The following is a 16,474-nucleotide window of genomic DNA, read 5'->3' as shown; positions in this document are numbered from 1 at the left end:
GGGCGCAGTCCCAACCACAGCCCCCTCCTCCTCTCCGGGTGATGCTCAGCTCCGGCTCTGCTCCATCCCTCCGGGGCACCCGCGGGGAGGAGAGGCGGCACCGGCTGGGCACGGGGGGCAGCCGGGCCCCCCCAGCACGGCCACCCGGGCAGCGGGGCGGGCAGCCAGCCCTCCTCCTCCTCCTCCGTGCCCAGCGGAGGCCGCAGCCTCTCGCTCCCTAAGCACGTTGCCGCACGAAGCAAGGGGTTAACCCCAGGCACATCCTCCGCAGCCCCTCGGAGCCCCCCCAGCCCCCCGCCAGGGCAGCGAGCCGGGTCCCCGCGGCCACCCCGCGGCGCAGCAAGGCACAATTGGGAACAGCACCCGGGCGAACAGGTTGCAGCGTGGTCCAGCCTAGTTGGAGCCAAGTGTCCAACTCCTTCCTCCCGGCTCCATCTTCAGCATCCTGCGGGAGCCCGGCCGCCCATGGCAGGGCCGGGGGGGACGCGGGCGGTGGGCAGCGATGCCCGGCCCTTGGCTGCCGGGGCAGGAGCACGCAAGGCTTCCCGCAGGAGCCGGGCCACAGGATTAGAGGCTGCAGCCGCGGCTCTGCAGCTCGGGGACAGCCGGCTTTAATGAAGTCAGTGGCAAGGCAGGCGCACAGCAGCGCGCACACACGCCCGGCTCGCTGCCTCGCTCCATCCAGCGCGTTCTTTTGGCAAGCACGGGAGCTGCCGCAAAGGAAAATCAGAGGCGAGGGGTGGGTCTGAAGGGAACAAAGGCAATGGGGGAGCCCCCACCCTGCCAGAAACGCGCACACACTCTCCCCCCCCCCATCCCCGCCCTGGCTGCAGAGGGCTTTCCAGCACACGGGTGCTCCTAGGTGAGTGGCTAAATTGGGGAGAAAAGGGGGGGCTGCCCTCCCTGCATCCCCCCCAGCCACCTCTCCTTGGCCACACGCATCATCCTCCCCCATGCCCGGGACACTCCGGAGCCGCCCGGTGCCCGCGGGTGCCCGGGGAGTGCCCTCCTGCTCACTCGCATACAGATGAGCCTCCACACCTCGGGATTTTCCTCCTTTTGACACGCGGGGTTGGCAGGGAAAAGCGGCTCGTCCAAGAGGTGCAAGCAACCCTTGGGCTGGATGTGCCCCTGCAGGAGCTTCCCTGGGGCTGGGGGTGACCCTGCTCCCCCCTGCAGGCACCCCAGGGAGGGCAGGGCAGAGGGGACACTGCTGCTGCTGCAGCCACGCGTGTGCCAAGGTCACCCGGGGCGCCCTGGGGCTGTGCTGGGCTGTGCCCCGCTGTGGGGGCTGCCTGCACACCCAGTCACCTTTGGGGAACCCACCCTGCCCTGCTGGCACACACAGGGTACCCCGGGGATGTCCCCAAGGCCTCTTGGCACAGCAAGGCACAGCGCACAACACACCCCGAGAGCTGTTCACACACAGGGTCCCCCCCACACCCCTCCTGCTGAACCCCGAGGCCACAGAGCTCCCCAGGGCCTGTGACACCCTCTGTAGCTGCATTTCCCACCCCCATGGCTCCAGCCAGCAGCACAAGACATCCAGGGTCCCTGCCTGCTCTTCCCTTGTCCACCCCAGCAAGACCCTGCTCTGCAAGCGCAGTGCCTGCTGCCCTGCCCCTCACACCTGCTGCGGGGCAGCCAGGCTGCTTGAGGCATTTCCATTTTTATAAATAAATTAATCAGGCTCCTAATCACAGAAATCATTAGCTCCTTTGGGCCAGGGCTTCTCCCTCTGTGCAGCCTGGCAACACCTGAGCAGGGACTGGGCACTGAACACTCTGCAGACACTGGAGTGGCTGAAGGGCCTGGGGTTTGGGGTTTTTGGGGCCAGGCTCTCCTGGGTGCACTGCCAGGAGCCCTTGGGCTGGCTGGGTGACAAAGAGCAAGGGCCAGATCCTCCTCAGCAAGGTAACAGAGGAGTGTGTTTGCAAAAAGGGGTGTGGGATCTCTGCCCCAAGCTCAGCCAGGCACCCACCAGCTCTCCGTGACACCCGACCCTTCTCAACTCCGTCCTTCCAATGATCTTTACAGCCAAAGTGGGGTATCTGGGGGTGTACAACAAGTCCCTGCAGCCCAGAGTGGAGCAGAGACACCCAGATCCCTCCCAAAACACTTCCCAGGTCACCAGCCAGCCAGAGTGACCCTGGCTTTGCATTCTGCTGACATCAGGCAAGGGGGTGGCCACAGCAGCCACCAGCTGATTACAGTCCCTTCCATCCAGCCCAGGCAAGACACTGCCCTAAACAAATCAATTATTATTTGTGGCTCGCCCCACCTCTTCCTCCACCTCCTCCTCCTCACCAACGCTGCCCTTGCCACCTTTGCGCCCTTTAAGGCGCTGTTAATTCAGCCCGAGGCTGGGCCATTGCCAGCAGCAGCTCCTCAGCCTTGCAGAGCTCCTGCTCGTGCTGCCCCAGCCCTGTCCCACCCCTGCCTGCACAGCAAGGCCTCCCCCAGCCCAAATTCCGGCTCTGGGTACCACCAGGAGGATGGGGAGTGCTGCACCAGCACTGCATCCCCAGCCTGGCTCAGGGCAAGGGCTGAGGGGGAGGAAGGCAGCCTTCCTCCTCATTGCCTGGAAGCAGGGATCTGAGTACCTCAGATCCAGGTAAGATGCCTTACCTGGACACTTCTGCTGGGGCTCTGGGCTGTGCCCTGAACCCAGAGCTGGCTCTCACCCCTGCTCTACACTCACTGCTGCAGAGGACGACCCCGCTGGGAGCCTCTCTCCTGCTCAGACAGTGCTAAAGGATGGGATATTTATGAGAAAGCAGCTCCTTAAGAGAAGATTGAGAGCCAAAAGGAAATAATTTAAAAAAAAAAAGTCTCTGGCTATGCCAAGAGATGCAGGCTCTGTTTCCCAGGATGTTTATTGCCATCCTCATCCTGACCCTCACCCAGCACGCTGGGATTTGTGAGTCAGGGACAAGTGTGGCTGATGCCCACAAGATTCAACACGGCCCAGGGATTCAGAGCCAGCTCTGTGGGGCTGTTTGGGTTTTTTATCAGGGCAGGAAATGCGAGAAGACAGGGAACAGCAGGTGCCAGGACAGGAAGGCGCTGGGGATGAGCTCGGTTTTACCCAGACAGGCTAAAACTCCAGCAAGCTCTGAGGAGGAGCAGCTGAGGGAGCTGAGGGGGGGCTCAACCTGGAGAAAAGGGGGCCCAGGAGAGACCTGATTGCTCCTGAAAGGAGACTGCAGCAAGGTGAGTCTCTTCTGTCAGGCAACAAGTGACAGGACAAGTGGAAACAGCTTCCAGTCACACCAGGGATGTTCAGGCTGGATTTTAGGAAAGCTGCCTTCTCCAAAAGCGTTGTCTAGCCCTGGAAAAGGCAGCCCAGGGAAGTGGTGGAGCCACCAGCCCTAGAAGGATTGGAAGGATGTGCACATGTGGCACCTGGGGACACGGCTGAGTGGTGGCCTTGGCAGCACTGGGTTAATGTGTTGGGAAGGGTGAAAGTTTGGCAAGAAAGTCTCACAGATATATGTGCTTTGCAGAAAGAGTTTTGGATGTAGAATCTGATGAAGGAATAGAGATGGAAGCAAGTTTTGATACAGAAGAAAAGAATTGCTGAGCCAGTCTCACTGGATAACCAAGGAGGCAAAGGGTGTGTTAGTTAGAAGGGGATTTTATGACTTAGAGCAAAGGATAAACCCTCCCCAAACAAGAAGATGTTTTGACCAAGCAGAAAGATAGCACAGGCAAACAAGCCTGCCAATGTTGCAAGTAGAAAAAAGGTCTCAGAATTTTCCACAGCAAGAAAACTGAAAAACAACTTCTAGCTTAAACTGTAATGTACTAACTTTGAGTGATTGGAGAACAGTAACATGAATATGGTAATTATAATAGTTATGACAGGCTATAGATAATAGTTAAGGTATAGATTGGTTCTACTGTATTAAGATGCTCAGCAAACAAAAGTCTATAATGCATTATAACCAAAACCAAAGGATCTGCAGGGCTGCCTGCAGCTGGAGCCGACAGCTGTGGGCACAGCTCTGCACCCACAACCCTGGGCTGCTGTAACTCTTGGATGGAATAAACTGCATTTTAGAGAGCTGCCTGGAGTCCCACATCCCTCATTAATGGCTGGACTCGATGAGTTTGAAGCCTTTTCCAACCTGAAGGATCCCGCAGTTCTGTGATTCTCACACCAACGCTTCCACTCGAGTCCCCTCCTTGCTCTTTCCCCGCCTTTCCCAACGCTCCCAGCAGGGCCGGACACCCCTGGGCACACGGGGCTGTCCCTCCCGGGATCCCGGTGTCACATCCCCCTCCGCGGAGCCGCAGCCGCTCCGGCATTGCCATCTAGCGGCAGCTGTCCCCTCCCGGGCCACCCCTTCCCCAGGGATGCTCGGATCAGGCGCGAACCCCCCGAGCAGCTCCCCGAGCATCCCTTTGTGCAGCCAGGGGAGTATCCCAAAATCTGTGCATTGCTGGGTGCAGGCACCAAAAAAAAAAAAAAAAACCAAACAAAACCAAAACAAACAAGCTAAAAAAATCCCACCAAAACAAATAGACAACAACAAGAACAACAAACCCAACAAAAACCCCACCAAGAAAACAAAAAAGACCCCACCAAGAAAACAAAGTGTTTCAGTTCCCATACCTTAGCAGTCTCTCAATCTGTTTAGAATATGAAATGTGCAGAGCAATAAGATTTTTTCTTCATTGGCTTCAACTCCAAAACAAAACAAAACATAAAACCACCAAAAAAAAAAAAACCAAAAACCAGCAAAAAGCCCATAAAAACCCCCAAAAAATCCCCCAAAACCAAACACACACAAAAAAAAACCCCACATTAAAAACACAACAAAAAAAACTCACGAAAAAAACCCCACCACAAAAACCAATAAAATCCCCAAAATACAAAACAAAAAACCACAAAAAAACAAAACCAAAAACAAACCCCCCCCAAAAAACCACAAAAAAACCCCAAAAATCCTCCCAAAACAAGCCCCCCCCCAAAAAAACCACAAAAAAATCCACGAAGAAAACAAAAAAAATCCCTCAAAAACAAAACAAACAAACAAAAACCACACAAAAAACAACCATAACAAAAATCCACCAAAAAGGAAAGAAAAAAAAAAGACCCTACAAAAAAAAAACCCCAAAAAAACAAAAAAAAAAAACCCAAAACCAAACCAAACCAAAAGAAAAAATAAAATAAAAAAAAAATACAGGAAATAATGTTAAAAGCATCCTCTGCCAAGCCCTGGGATGCTGAGAAAGCCAGAGCTGCTCCTCAGCTCAGAGGGAGCACCAGGCAGGGGAGAAGTCGCTGAGCAGAGGCTCAGAGTTTGGGTTGTTCAGCCTGGAGAAGGTTCCAGAGAGAGTTTAGAGCCCCTTCAGTGCCTAAAGGGACTCAAGAGTGCTGGAGAGGGACTTTGGGCAAGGGTCTGGAGTGGCAGGACATGGGGGGATGGTGAGATGGGATATTGGGAAGGAATTCTTGGCTATGAGGATGGGGACAGGTTGCCCAGAGAAGGTGTGGCTGCCCCATCCCTGGAAAAAGGCCAGGTTGGATGGGGCTTGGAACAGCCTGGGACAGGGGAAAGTGTCCCTGCTCATGGCAGAAGGGTTGGAGCAAATGATTTTTAGGGTGCCTTCAAACCTAGACCATTCTATAATTCTAATAAAGGGTCTGGAGAGGGAGGACAGGCTCCCCTTCCATGACTTATATTCCCAGGGCTGCACTCATCTTAGAAAGTGCCTTTTGGCATCCTGATTTATTTTTTAAATATGGCAATGCTGAGAGGAAAAAAAATAAAATTTAAAATTAAAAAAAAAAAAGATCAAATGAGAGCCGTCTCTCCAGTGTGCTCTGGCCAAATTTCAAATTGGGACTGAGTAGCTGTGACTCAGAAGCGTGTTGATAACCATGCAGGAATGCAGGGTTTTATCCAGGAACGGTTTCATTACCTGCTGGATTAGAAGGAGGATGAGGATGCAAAGGAGAAACCCTGCTGAGCCCAGCACCTCTGCAGGGACACAGAACCCCTGGCCTGGAACTCTCCAGCCTCTGCCTGATGCACATCTGTGCAGATGTTGGCAGCTGTGGCGCAGCCAGGACAGCCCCGATGGCATTTCTTGGGCCAGCAAAGCCCTGCAGAGGCTCTGCAGCACCTCAGAGCAAGGCAGCTCTCACCAAAGCAGGGAAGTGGCTCCTCTCTGCCACCTGCCCCTCTGTTTTGTGGTGTTTTGTTCTCCAACAACCTCAGCAGGATGTGCCTCCTCCAGCCCTCACAGAGATGAGCGCCACCATCCTCACAACCACCAGGACACCAACCCAGAGCTGGAATTCCCTGGGATTTATCCACTGAGGGCTGGGAAAGAAGAGAGAGCCAGCAAATCTCTTGGATTTGTGGGGTTGGAAGTGGAATTATCTGTGTACTGCCATGAAACATCCCCACGTTCACAGACACTGCTGCTTTAATCACCAGGACCCACGGGTCCAGTCTTGGCATCTTCCAAATCAATAGGAAAACAATCTTGCAAAACTCTCTTTTGCTGGGATAAGGGAATAATTCTCTGGGAAAGGAGATTTTGGTGGCTGTATCTCCCCCCAGACAGCTTTGGCAGGTGATGGAGATACAGAAGAAGCAGTGCCAGAACAGCTCTCCTTGCGTTCTGTTGAAGATTGCAATGCAAGATGTTTTCCATTACCATCTGCATGGCAGATTATCTTTGTCAAGGGGGCAGTTTGCCTTATCTCTCTCTTTGAGTGACCACACCCACTCCTCCCTGGGAGGGGACATCTGCTGATAACAGACTATTGAATGTCACTGCATGGCTGATAAGAACTATAACATCCCATTGGGAGATGTGAGCCCAGAGGGAAGAGCCAAACCTGGATACAATCTGAGGTTTCAAACATTCCTACCTGGATATAATCCAGAGGTTTTTGAGACACCAGCACAGCTTTCTCCACTGGATTCCCCAGAGGAACAGCAGCTGCCTCTTCTGCCACTGGATCTTTGGAGGAAGAATCCATCCTTCTCTACAGATCCCCCTTGCTCCAACAGAACCACACCTGACACTGCAGGAGGGCTGCAGCCACATTTCCAATGGGACTGCCACCAACACCCTGACCCACAGGGTGTCAGGTTGGGTTCTGACTCTGGCAGTGTTACTCTAGTGGACTGCATTGTTTATTTTATCCTTTTATTTTTTCTTTTCCCTATTAAAGAACTGTTATTTCCTGCTCCCATATTTTTGCCTGAGAGCCCCTTAATTTAAAATTCATAGCCATTCAGAAGAGTGGGGAGGGTTTACATTCTCCATTTCAAAGGAAGCCCCTGCCTTCCTTAGCAGACTCCTGTCTTTCCAAACCAAGACGCATTCCCACCCTTTTCCTGACCCCTCTGCATCTGCCTAAGACAATCCAGCCCAGAGCATCCCTGCTCCCACCTCTTAAAATGCTGCCAGTTCTCAGCTGCTGAGCAAAACACAACACAACACAAACCTGAAGCAAAATGCCACAAAAACACAAGTGCAGCAGGTGCCACTCAAGGTTCCCAAACCCACAACATCCCACCAGAACCCATCAGGGCCTCCAACTCTTAGCCTTGGGAGCATCCATCACTTTCCCTCCTCCCCTGCGTGCAGATGCTTCACAGTGATCTGTGGTGACATTTTCTGTGCAAGCAGAGGGGACACACATTAATGGTGTCTCTGATGTCATTATGATTTTTTTAAAATAATATTTTTTTATATTTTTATATATTTTTATATTTTATATATATATTTATATTTTTATAATTTCTTTTTATATTTTTAGTGGTTTTAACATGCATATTTTTAAATTTTAAAGCTAAAACCACCAAACATCTCAAAAACTTTGCAGTTAGAAGCTAAAAAGTGTTATGTTATTTTGAAAAATTAAATTTCTCTTAAAATACACCCTATAAATACACACATTAATGGTGTCTCTGATGCCATTATGATTTTTTAATTTTTTTTTAATTTTTAGTGGTTTTAACATGCATATTTGTAAATTTTTAAGTTTAACCATTGAGTGTAATTTTGATATTTTGTTAAGCTAAAAAACCCAAATATCTCAAAAACTTGGCAGTTAGAAGCTAAAAAGTGTTACATTATTTTGAAAAATTAAATTTCTCTTAAAATACATCTTATAAATTAAGATTAAACTAATTTAAGGGAGATGTGGCCCCACACTCTGCATTGCTGTGGGACAGCTCATGCATCAGAGCCACTGATACAGCAGAACATTGTTGCATCTTGAATTAAAGGTGGATTTAGCAACCAAATGGTGGGATCACAGAATGGACTGGGTTGGGAAGGACCTTTAAAGGACATTTAGTCCAATTCTCAATCTTCAACTCGACCTTTACATGATGGCAGGCTGGGAGAAGATTTAAGGACAGCAAAGGAACCTCCAGCCCTGAGCAGTTTTGGGGGCACAGCGGGGATGTGCATCCAGCCCCACAGAGGCTGATTTTCAGCAGATATGTGCATCCAGCCCCACAGAACCCACAGGGGCTGATTTTGGGGCTCACTCTGTTCCTGTGGAGCTCAGTGCCTGCACCAACCCAGCCCCAGAGGCTGCTCAGCACTTTGTGCTCCCCAAAAACACCCAGCCAAAACCCAGAGCCACCTCTGTGGGTGCCTGGCAGCACCCAAACAAGCTCGGGGGGGTTGCTGACACCTTCAAACAGAGGCAGGTGAGGCCCCATCACCCCAAAAGTGCTGAGCAAAGGGACAGCATTGCAGGGATGCTTCCCCCAGCCTGACACTGCCCGCTCTCCCCTTTCCTACCCAAATACCCCACTCTGAGAGCTCCTGGCAATGCAGAGCTCCTCAGGCTAACCCTGCCTTAGCCCTGGAGGCTTTGTGGCTCAACTGAAGGACCCTGGAATAATCAGCCATTAATAAATTGCCTGGAGTGCCCTGCTGCTTCGTTTAGCTTTGCCAGCCCGGGCTGTAATGAGCATTTGCAGTCACATCCTGCCTGCTCTGGACAGGCTGCAGCAATCCCCCTTCTCAGGGAGCAGCTGTCCACCCTCCCCTCTTTGCCACCACATGAAAGAGAATTTCCATGGCTGCCTCCAGCCCCCAAATCCCTGCACACAAGCCATGCCCTCAGCCAAGAGCTGTGGAGCATCCCAGGCTGATGGCAGGAGGTGAGATCGCAGCTCCCCACCCTCCTCCAGCTCACACAGGTCCAGCTTTGGGCAAGGCACTTCCAGAGAGATCCACTTGAGAAGATCCAGTGGGGGGAAAAATAGGGATATTTCAGAATGGCCCTGCCTAAAATATTGGGGCTGAGCAGCATGGAGAAAGGGAGAGCAAAGAGGTGAGGAAGGGATGGAGCAGAGACCTGGGGGAAATTCTCCTTCTTGCCACCAAAGAGCCAGACAGCAAGCTGCCAAACTTTACATGTGTGTGGGAACAAGCTCAGAAAATACATCCCCAGAGCCATCCATGGACAGCCAGCAGCAGAAAACTTATTTCTAGCCTGTCAAAGGGTTGGAGAGTGATTTCTAAAAGCATTTTTTCAGCTGCTGCACTACCCAAAGCAAAAGAAATGCCTCAGCATCCAGAGGGGTCTGGCACAGCAGTGTTAGCTCCTGCCAAAGCCAGCAGGAGATTTTCTTCTCCCTTACACCCTTTTTATTCTCCTCTTCACCCCTCCAAGAGGCAGGTCCATGCCTGAGGAGCTGCCAGTGCTTTCTCTGATCTCTGCCCACCCTGCAAGGCTCAAGCTGGATAAACCCAGCAGAGCACCCACTGCCAGGGGTGGGATGCCACAGGAGTCTCCTTCCTGCCTTTGGGCTGCAAACACCCCCCGCAATAAAAAGAAAGCACTGGATGGACCAGAAAAAAGCAAGAAAGCAAGTTCTGGACCAGAACTCCACCAGCTCCGTCTTCAACCTAAAGAAACTAAACTCCCAGGCTCAGCTTTCTCCAAAGCAGCCCTGCTAGCAAACAGGGGTGGCTTTGACAAAACCACGTTGTCAGGACAAGAGCCAGGAGAAGACAGAGCTGTTGAAAATTTTTTTTTTTTTTTTTTTTTTCTCCAGCAGGTCTGAACTTGCACTGAGCAGCTGATGCTCAAGACAGCCAGAGAAGCCCCATCCCTGGCGTGCAGCCAGGAAGGAGATGCTGCTTCCCTCTCCCAAACCTGTGAAAGAGAAAAGGCCAAGGAGCAAAACCTCTCTCTGAGAGCTCCTCAGTGCTGGGAGGTGTGAAAAAGCTTCCCCCTTGCTGCAGTGACAGGCAGGCAGCTCAGCAGCCGCCCTGAAGGCAAACACCCTCAGCAGCCGAGGCTGAGCACGGCCCCCAGGATTCCTCAATGGGAAAAAAAACTCATTGAGGAATTTTTTAGGCTTAATTCCACCAGGGAAAATGCAAGGGAAAGCGTCACATTCATATTTTCTGACAAAATCCCTTCACCCAGGATTCGTCTCCTGGGAAGCTGAGAAGCCTCAGAGAAAAATGAAAACAATATTATCTCATTTGCTTCTCCTGTGTTTTGATGCTTCGGAATGTGGTTGGAGATTGTTTATCCAACAGGTGATTGTTTCATTGGTTTCATGTGAATTACTTTGACTCTTTGGCCAATCAGGGCCAAGCTGTGTCAAGGCTCTGGAAAGAGTCACGAGTTCTCATTATTATCTTTTTAGCATTCTGTAAGTATCCTTTCTGTATTCTTTAGTATAGCATAATTAACATAATATAACATAATATAATATAATATAACATAATATAACATAATATAATATAATATAATATAATATAATATAATATAATATAATATAATATAATATAATATAATATAATATAATATAATATAATATAATATAATATAATATAATATAATATAATATAATATAATATAATATAATATAATATAATATAATATAATATAACATAATATAACATAATATAATTTATAAAAATAAATTAGCCTTCTGAGAACATGGAGTCAGATCCATCATTCCTCCCTGCCACGGGGCACCCCACAAATACAAGAGGAAAGGAAGTTACAGCACATCAAGTGCTGTCTATGAGTTGTGGAGGGGTGGGGAGAAAAGCAGCCCCTGTGAGGCTCCTCTGGTGACAAATGAAGGGGTTGGGATTTGCAGCAGAGCTCGTGGAGATGTCACAGGTTCCATCACAGCATCATCCACTGGTGGGGCATTCTGAGCTTGCCAAACAAGCTGGCTGGCATCACCCAGGGAAGATGGGACCACACCAGCTGGGATTTCAGGTGGGTTTTGGGAAGGACCATGTCCCACTGACCTCCTTCCCCATGGCTGGGATAAGCACCAGAACATTGGAAAGCTGCTTTAGTACAACTCCAGGGACCTTCCTGAAGCTTTACACAATCATGGAATGGTTTGTGTTGCAAAGATCATCTCATTCCAACCCTTTCCGTGGGCAGGACACCTCCCACCAGACCAGGATGCTCCAAGCCCCATCCAGCCTGGCTTTGGACACTTGCAGGCATGGGACAGCCACAGCTTCTCTGTGCCAGGGCCTCTCCACCCTCAATAGAGAAAATGCCATTTTGGGAGTGCCCAGTGAACCATTCTCTGTATTTTAAAATGGAAAATGTTGAGTTAAATGAAAAATAAGTGATTGTCTGATCAAACTAGATCCCTGCTGAGGTCCCTGAATTAGCCTATTACACTGTTATTCTTGAAATACAGTGTGGGAAGTGGGAAGGCAGGTATTACACTGGAGAAATAGAGAATAGTAAATAACATTAACCCTACAAACTGGAGAGGCTGGAAACACCTCTGCCACAAACAGCAGCCAGCCTCCCATCAGAACCACACAGGGACAGCTGGGGACTGCCTGGGAGAGGGGAAGAGCTTGAATTATCCCAGGGGAGGGAAAGGATGAGGATGAAAACGAGCAGGAAATATCAGAGGTGTGGGTGCTGCAGCGAATCACGCTCTGCCAGTGCAGGGAGATGCTAAAAACCAGGCACTGCTGAAGCTGTGCTGCCATCCAGAGGGACTTCAGCAGCCTGGAGGAACAGCAGAGGAGCAGCATGGAGCTGGAAACACCAAACCCTGCACCTGGGGAAGGACAAACCTGTCTGTGCTGGCTGGGAAGGGGCTAGGCAGGGAGAGCCCCACACAATTCACAGAATCACAGAATTCACAGAATCACAGGGTTGGAAGAGACCTCCAAGATCATCAAGCCCAGCCCAGCCCCAACACCTCAACTAAACCCTGGCACCCAGTGCCACATCCAGGCTTTGTTAAACACACCCAGGGATGGGGACTCCACCACCTCCCTGGGCAGCCATTCCAGAACTTTATCACTCTTTCTGTAAAAAATTTTTCCTAACATCCAACCTCTATTTCCCTTGGTGTAGCTTGAGGCTGTGTGCTCTGGTTCTATCAGTTCCTGGAGAAAGAGCCCAGCCCCAGCTGAGCACAACCAGCAGTAGAGAGTGATGGGGGCAGCCCTGAGTCTCCTTTTCTCCAGGCTGAGCAGCCCCAGCTCCCTCAGTGGCTCCTCACAGGGTTTGTGTTCCCAGCCCCTCTCCAGCTCCATTGCCCTCTCTGGATGTACTCAAACATCTCAACATCCTTCCCAAACTGAGGGGACACAGCACTCAGGGTGTGCCCTCACCAGTGCCAAGGACAAAAAAATGAGCCAGCAACTCACTGGGTCGAGGAGGTGGCCTGTCCCCTTCATTTAGCCCTGGTGACACATCCAGAGTGCTGTGCCCCACAGGACAGGGGACACGGGCTCCTGGAGTGGCTCCAGCCAAGGTGACAGAAGGACAGGAGCTGGCAGAGCTGGGGCTGCTCAGCCTGGCTGGAAGAGGCTCACAGAGGATCTGATCCATGCACAGAGGGGGAGAAGAGGCAAAGCTCCTCCAGAGGCTGGACTTCATGCAACAGGCACAAACTGCCATAAAACCAATTCTGCCTGCACAGAGGAATAAACTTTTTCACTGTGAGGGCAACTAAACATTTGGGACAAGCTACCCAGAGAGGCTGTGTGTCACAGACGTGTTCTTATGAAAAATCCTTTCCCCTTAGGGTTTTTTCTCCTGAGAAGCTGAGAGGCCTCAGGAACAAAATGTGAACATTGATTATCTGCTGCTGTGGAATGCAACAGGTGGATTTGTGATTTATCTTATTGGTTGTTTCTAATTAATGGCCAATCACAGTCAGCTGGCTCGGACTCTCTGTCCGAGACACAAGCTTTTGTTATCATTCTTTCTTTTTCTATTCTTACCTAGCCTTCTGATGAAATCCTTTCTTCTATTCCTTTAGTATAGTTTTAATGTAATATATATAATAAAATTATAAATCAGCCTTCTGAAACATGGAGTCAGATCCTCATCTCTTCCCTCATCCTCAGACCCCTGTGAACACCATCACAGTTGTGGGCTCTCCATGTTTGGAGACACTCAAAACCCACCTGGGCATTCTGCTGGGAGAAACCTGGAGGACATTGGAGCCTGCTCGAGGTGACCCTGCCTGAGGCTCTTTGCCACTTCCCTGCCCCACAGAAATTCTGTGTTTCTGAGCCAGCCCCAGGCCAAGGGGGAAGCTCCTTCCAAAGGCTGGCTCCTGGAAAGCACAGACCACAGTCTGAGGTGCTACCAAAGCTTCCCAACAGCTGCAGCTGAGATTCCAGTGAGGGAAGCAGGGTCTGCCAGGATGCAGTGGAAAAACACAAGGCAGCAGCTCCTGAGTGGAGGCATCTCCTGGGAACCACCTGAGGAGCTCCCTGGAACCACTTCTGAGCCTGCATTATTTCTGAACAAACTTAAGAACAATCAGCCTTAACAGAAATCAATCTTAACAGAAAAAAATGCTCTTAATTAACTCAATGGAATAATAAAACATAACACTACAATGAAAACAACAACATGAGAAATTTACTGGAGAAACTGAAAAGGGGATAAAAAGAAAGTGAAAAGGGGATAAAAAACATATTATGGTTTTAGGAGATCCTGTTTTGCTTGCAACAACTTGTGGCTTCATCAAAACCAAAGCAATCATTGTGTTCTCTTTCGTTCATATTGGTCCATATTAGTCTAAAACTTTTTCCATTCCATATTTAAGGATTTTGTTCTGATGGTGGGACTCCTGTCTCCCCCCTCTGCAGAAATACTAAATAATGCCTCCTGGGAGGCATCTCCTGGGAATTACCTTGTCCTTCCTTGCTCAGCTCCTGAGGAGCTCCCTGGAACCACTTCTGATCCTGCACTTGTGGTGTTTGTGAGGGTCCCCAGGATGAGGTGAGAGATGAGAATCTAAGTTCTCAGAAGGCATATTATTACATTATATTAAAACTATACTAAAGAAAGAGAAAGGATACATCAGAAGGTTTAACAAGAGTGATAATGAAAGCTCATGATTGACTCAGTGAGCCTGACAGAGCTCGTGGTGATTGGTCATCAATTAAAAACAATTCACATGTTTGGATAAACAATCTCCAGGCCACATTCCAGAACAGCAAAATAGAGAAAAGCTGAAGCTTCCCAGCTTCCCAGGAGAAGAAATCCTGGCCAAGGGATTTTTCAGAAAATATCACAGTGACATGCACTGCCTCGGACCCTCCTCAATGCCCACCCCTCTGCAGCCCTTGGGAGGCTCTGCAGTCACTGGAATTAGCTCAGGGAATTCCTGCAGGGTGTGCCAGAAACCCAGGCTTTGAGGAAACTGGGTGAAGGATGCTGCTATTTCCATGCTGTTGCCAGGATATTCAGTGGAACTCGAGTTCATGCCAGGTCAGAAAAACAAACTCTGTCAGAACCCAGGACACTCCTCTGGCTGCCCTGGGTGATTCCAGACCCTGGCAAGGGGCTCAGAGACCTTGGCACGTAGTCAAAAACACCTGTGCCTTTGATTTTAGCCCATGGAAACAATTACCAACTTTGTGTGAAGGTTTACAAGCCACAAGTGTTTGAGTAGAATGATAGTGAATTTGTCACAGGGTGAAAAAGTAGAATTTTGGGGTTTTAGAATGGGGGTTCAAGAGGCAAGATGGAGGAATCTGGGCATGTTCTGTCCTTCTTCTTGTCCTCCATCTTCTGCTGGGATGGTGACACTTTTGAATTGGTTTAGACTAGAGACAGACCGTCTAACATAGGTGATAGGTATTGGAAAATTATTGTAAATAAAGTACACATAGTTCTTAGTATAAAAAGCCAACACCACCCCAAGGGCAGGGACTGTGCCACAACCCGACCTGCTGGACAGATCTCAGCAGGTCAGAGAAAGAATGGAACAGATCAGAGAAAATAAACAACCTTGAGAAGCAGAACCGACCAATCTCGACTTCTTCTTCGGTCGTGGGGCTGGGAAAAAAGAGACTTTCTGATACCTTGGAGATCATCTCAACCACAGAAACCCCAGAAAACTCCTCCCCAGGATGCAGACCTTGATCTGCACTGAAGGGAAGCAGGGAGAGCACAGGGAGGTTCTTGGGAAGGATGAAAGTTTGACAAGAAAGTCTCACAGATGTGTGTGCTTGACAGAAAGAGTTTTGGATGTAGAACCTGAAGAAGGAATAGAGATGGAAGCAAGTTTTGATACAGAAGAAAAGAATTGCTGAGCCAGTCTTACTGGCTAACCAGGGAGGCAAAGGGTGTGTTAGTTAGAAGGGGATTTTATGACTTAGAGCAAAGGATAAACCCACCCCAAACAAAAGATGTTTTTACCAAGCAGAAAGATAGCACAGGCAAACAAGCCAGCCAATGGTGCAGCAAAAAGGTCTCAGAATTTTCCACAGCAAGAAAACTGAAAAACAACTTCTAGCTTAAACTGTAATGTGCTAACTTTTAGTGATTGGAGAACAGTAACATGAATATGGTAATTATAGCAGTTATGATAGGCTATAGGTAAAAGTTAAGGTATAGATTGGCTCTGCTGTATTAAGATGCTCAGCAAATAAAAGTACAGAATGCATTGTAACCTAAACTAAGGGTCTGCAGGGCTGCCTGCAGCTGGAGCTGACAGCTGTAGGCCCATAACCCTGGACTGCTGTAACACCTTGCATACAATAAACTGCATTTTAGAGAGCTCCTGGAACCCCTCATCCCCCCTCATTTGGGCTCTTACAAGAGGTTCAGGGCAGGTCCCTTTTGGAGAGATGTTTCTGTGCTGCTCAAGGCAAGGTGCCGTGACAAAAACCACATTTCAGGGCACCCATTTGTGCCGGGTTTAGCACACCCAGAGTCCTTTTCACTGCAGGGGGAAACACAAACAGGCAGAGCCACGTTAACAAAGAGACACTTGTTAGGCTCAGAGAGGGTAATTGCTCTGCAGGGGATTGCAGAAGACTTTAGAAGCATGGGTGGATATAGAGGAAGGATGTCCCAGGTATGGAATTCCCAGCATCCACTGAGATCTCAGGGCTTTGGCCTGCAGATCCCCCAGAGCTCCTGCCTGACTGCCCCAAGCCCATTTCCCAGCCCTCCCAAAGCCCTGGGGTGATGGCAACAGACACCCGGAGAGGAGCC

General features: G+C 49.8%; 1 protein-coding gene across 2 annotated transcripts in view; it reads right to left on the bottom strand.

Annotated features, from left to right (window-relative positions):
- Positions 1 to 16,474, bottom strand: part of CACNA1E (calcium voltage-gated channel subunit alpha1 E) — a 123,553-nt gene that overhangs the window by 100,214 nt on the left and 6,865 nt on the right. The window lies entirely within an intron of this gene.

The sequence above is a fragment of the Camarhynchus parvulus genome, chromosome 8 (genome assembly GCF_901933205.1).
Source record: "Camarhynchus parvulus chromosome 8, STF_HiC, whole genome shotgun sequence".
Taxonomy (NCBI): Eukaryota; Metazoa; Chordata; class Aves; order Passeriformes; family Thraupidae; genus Camarhynchus; species Camarhynchus parvulus.
Note: the sequence above shows the minus strand (reverse complement) of the source record. Positions and strands in the feature narration are given on the sequence as shown.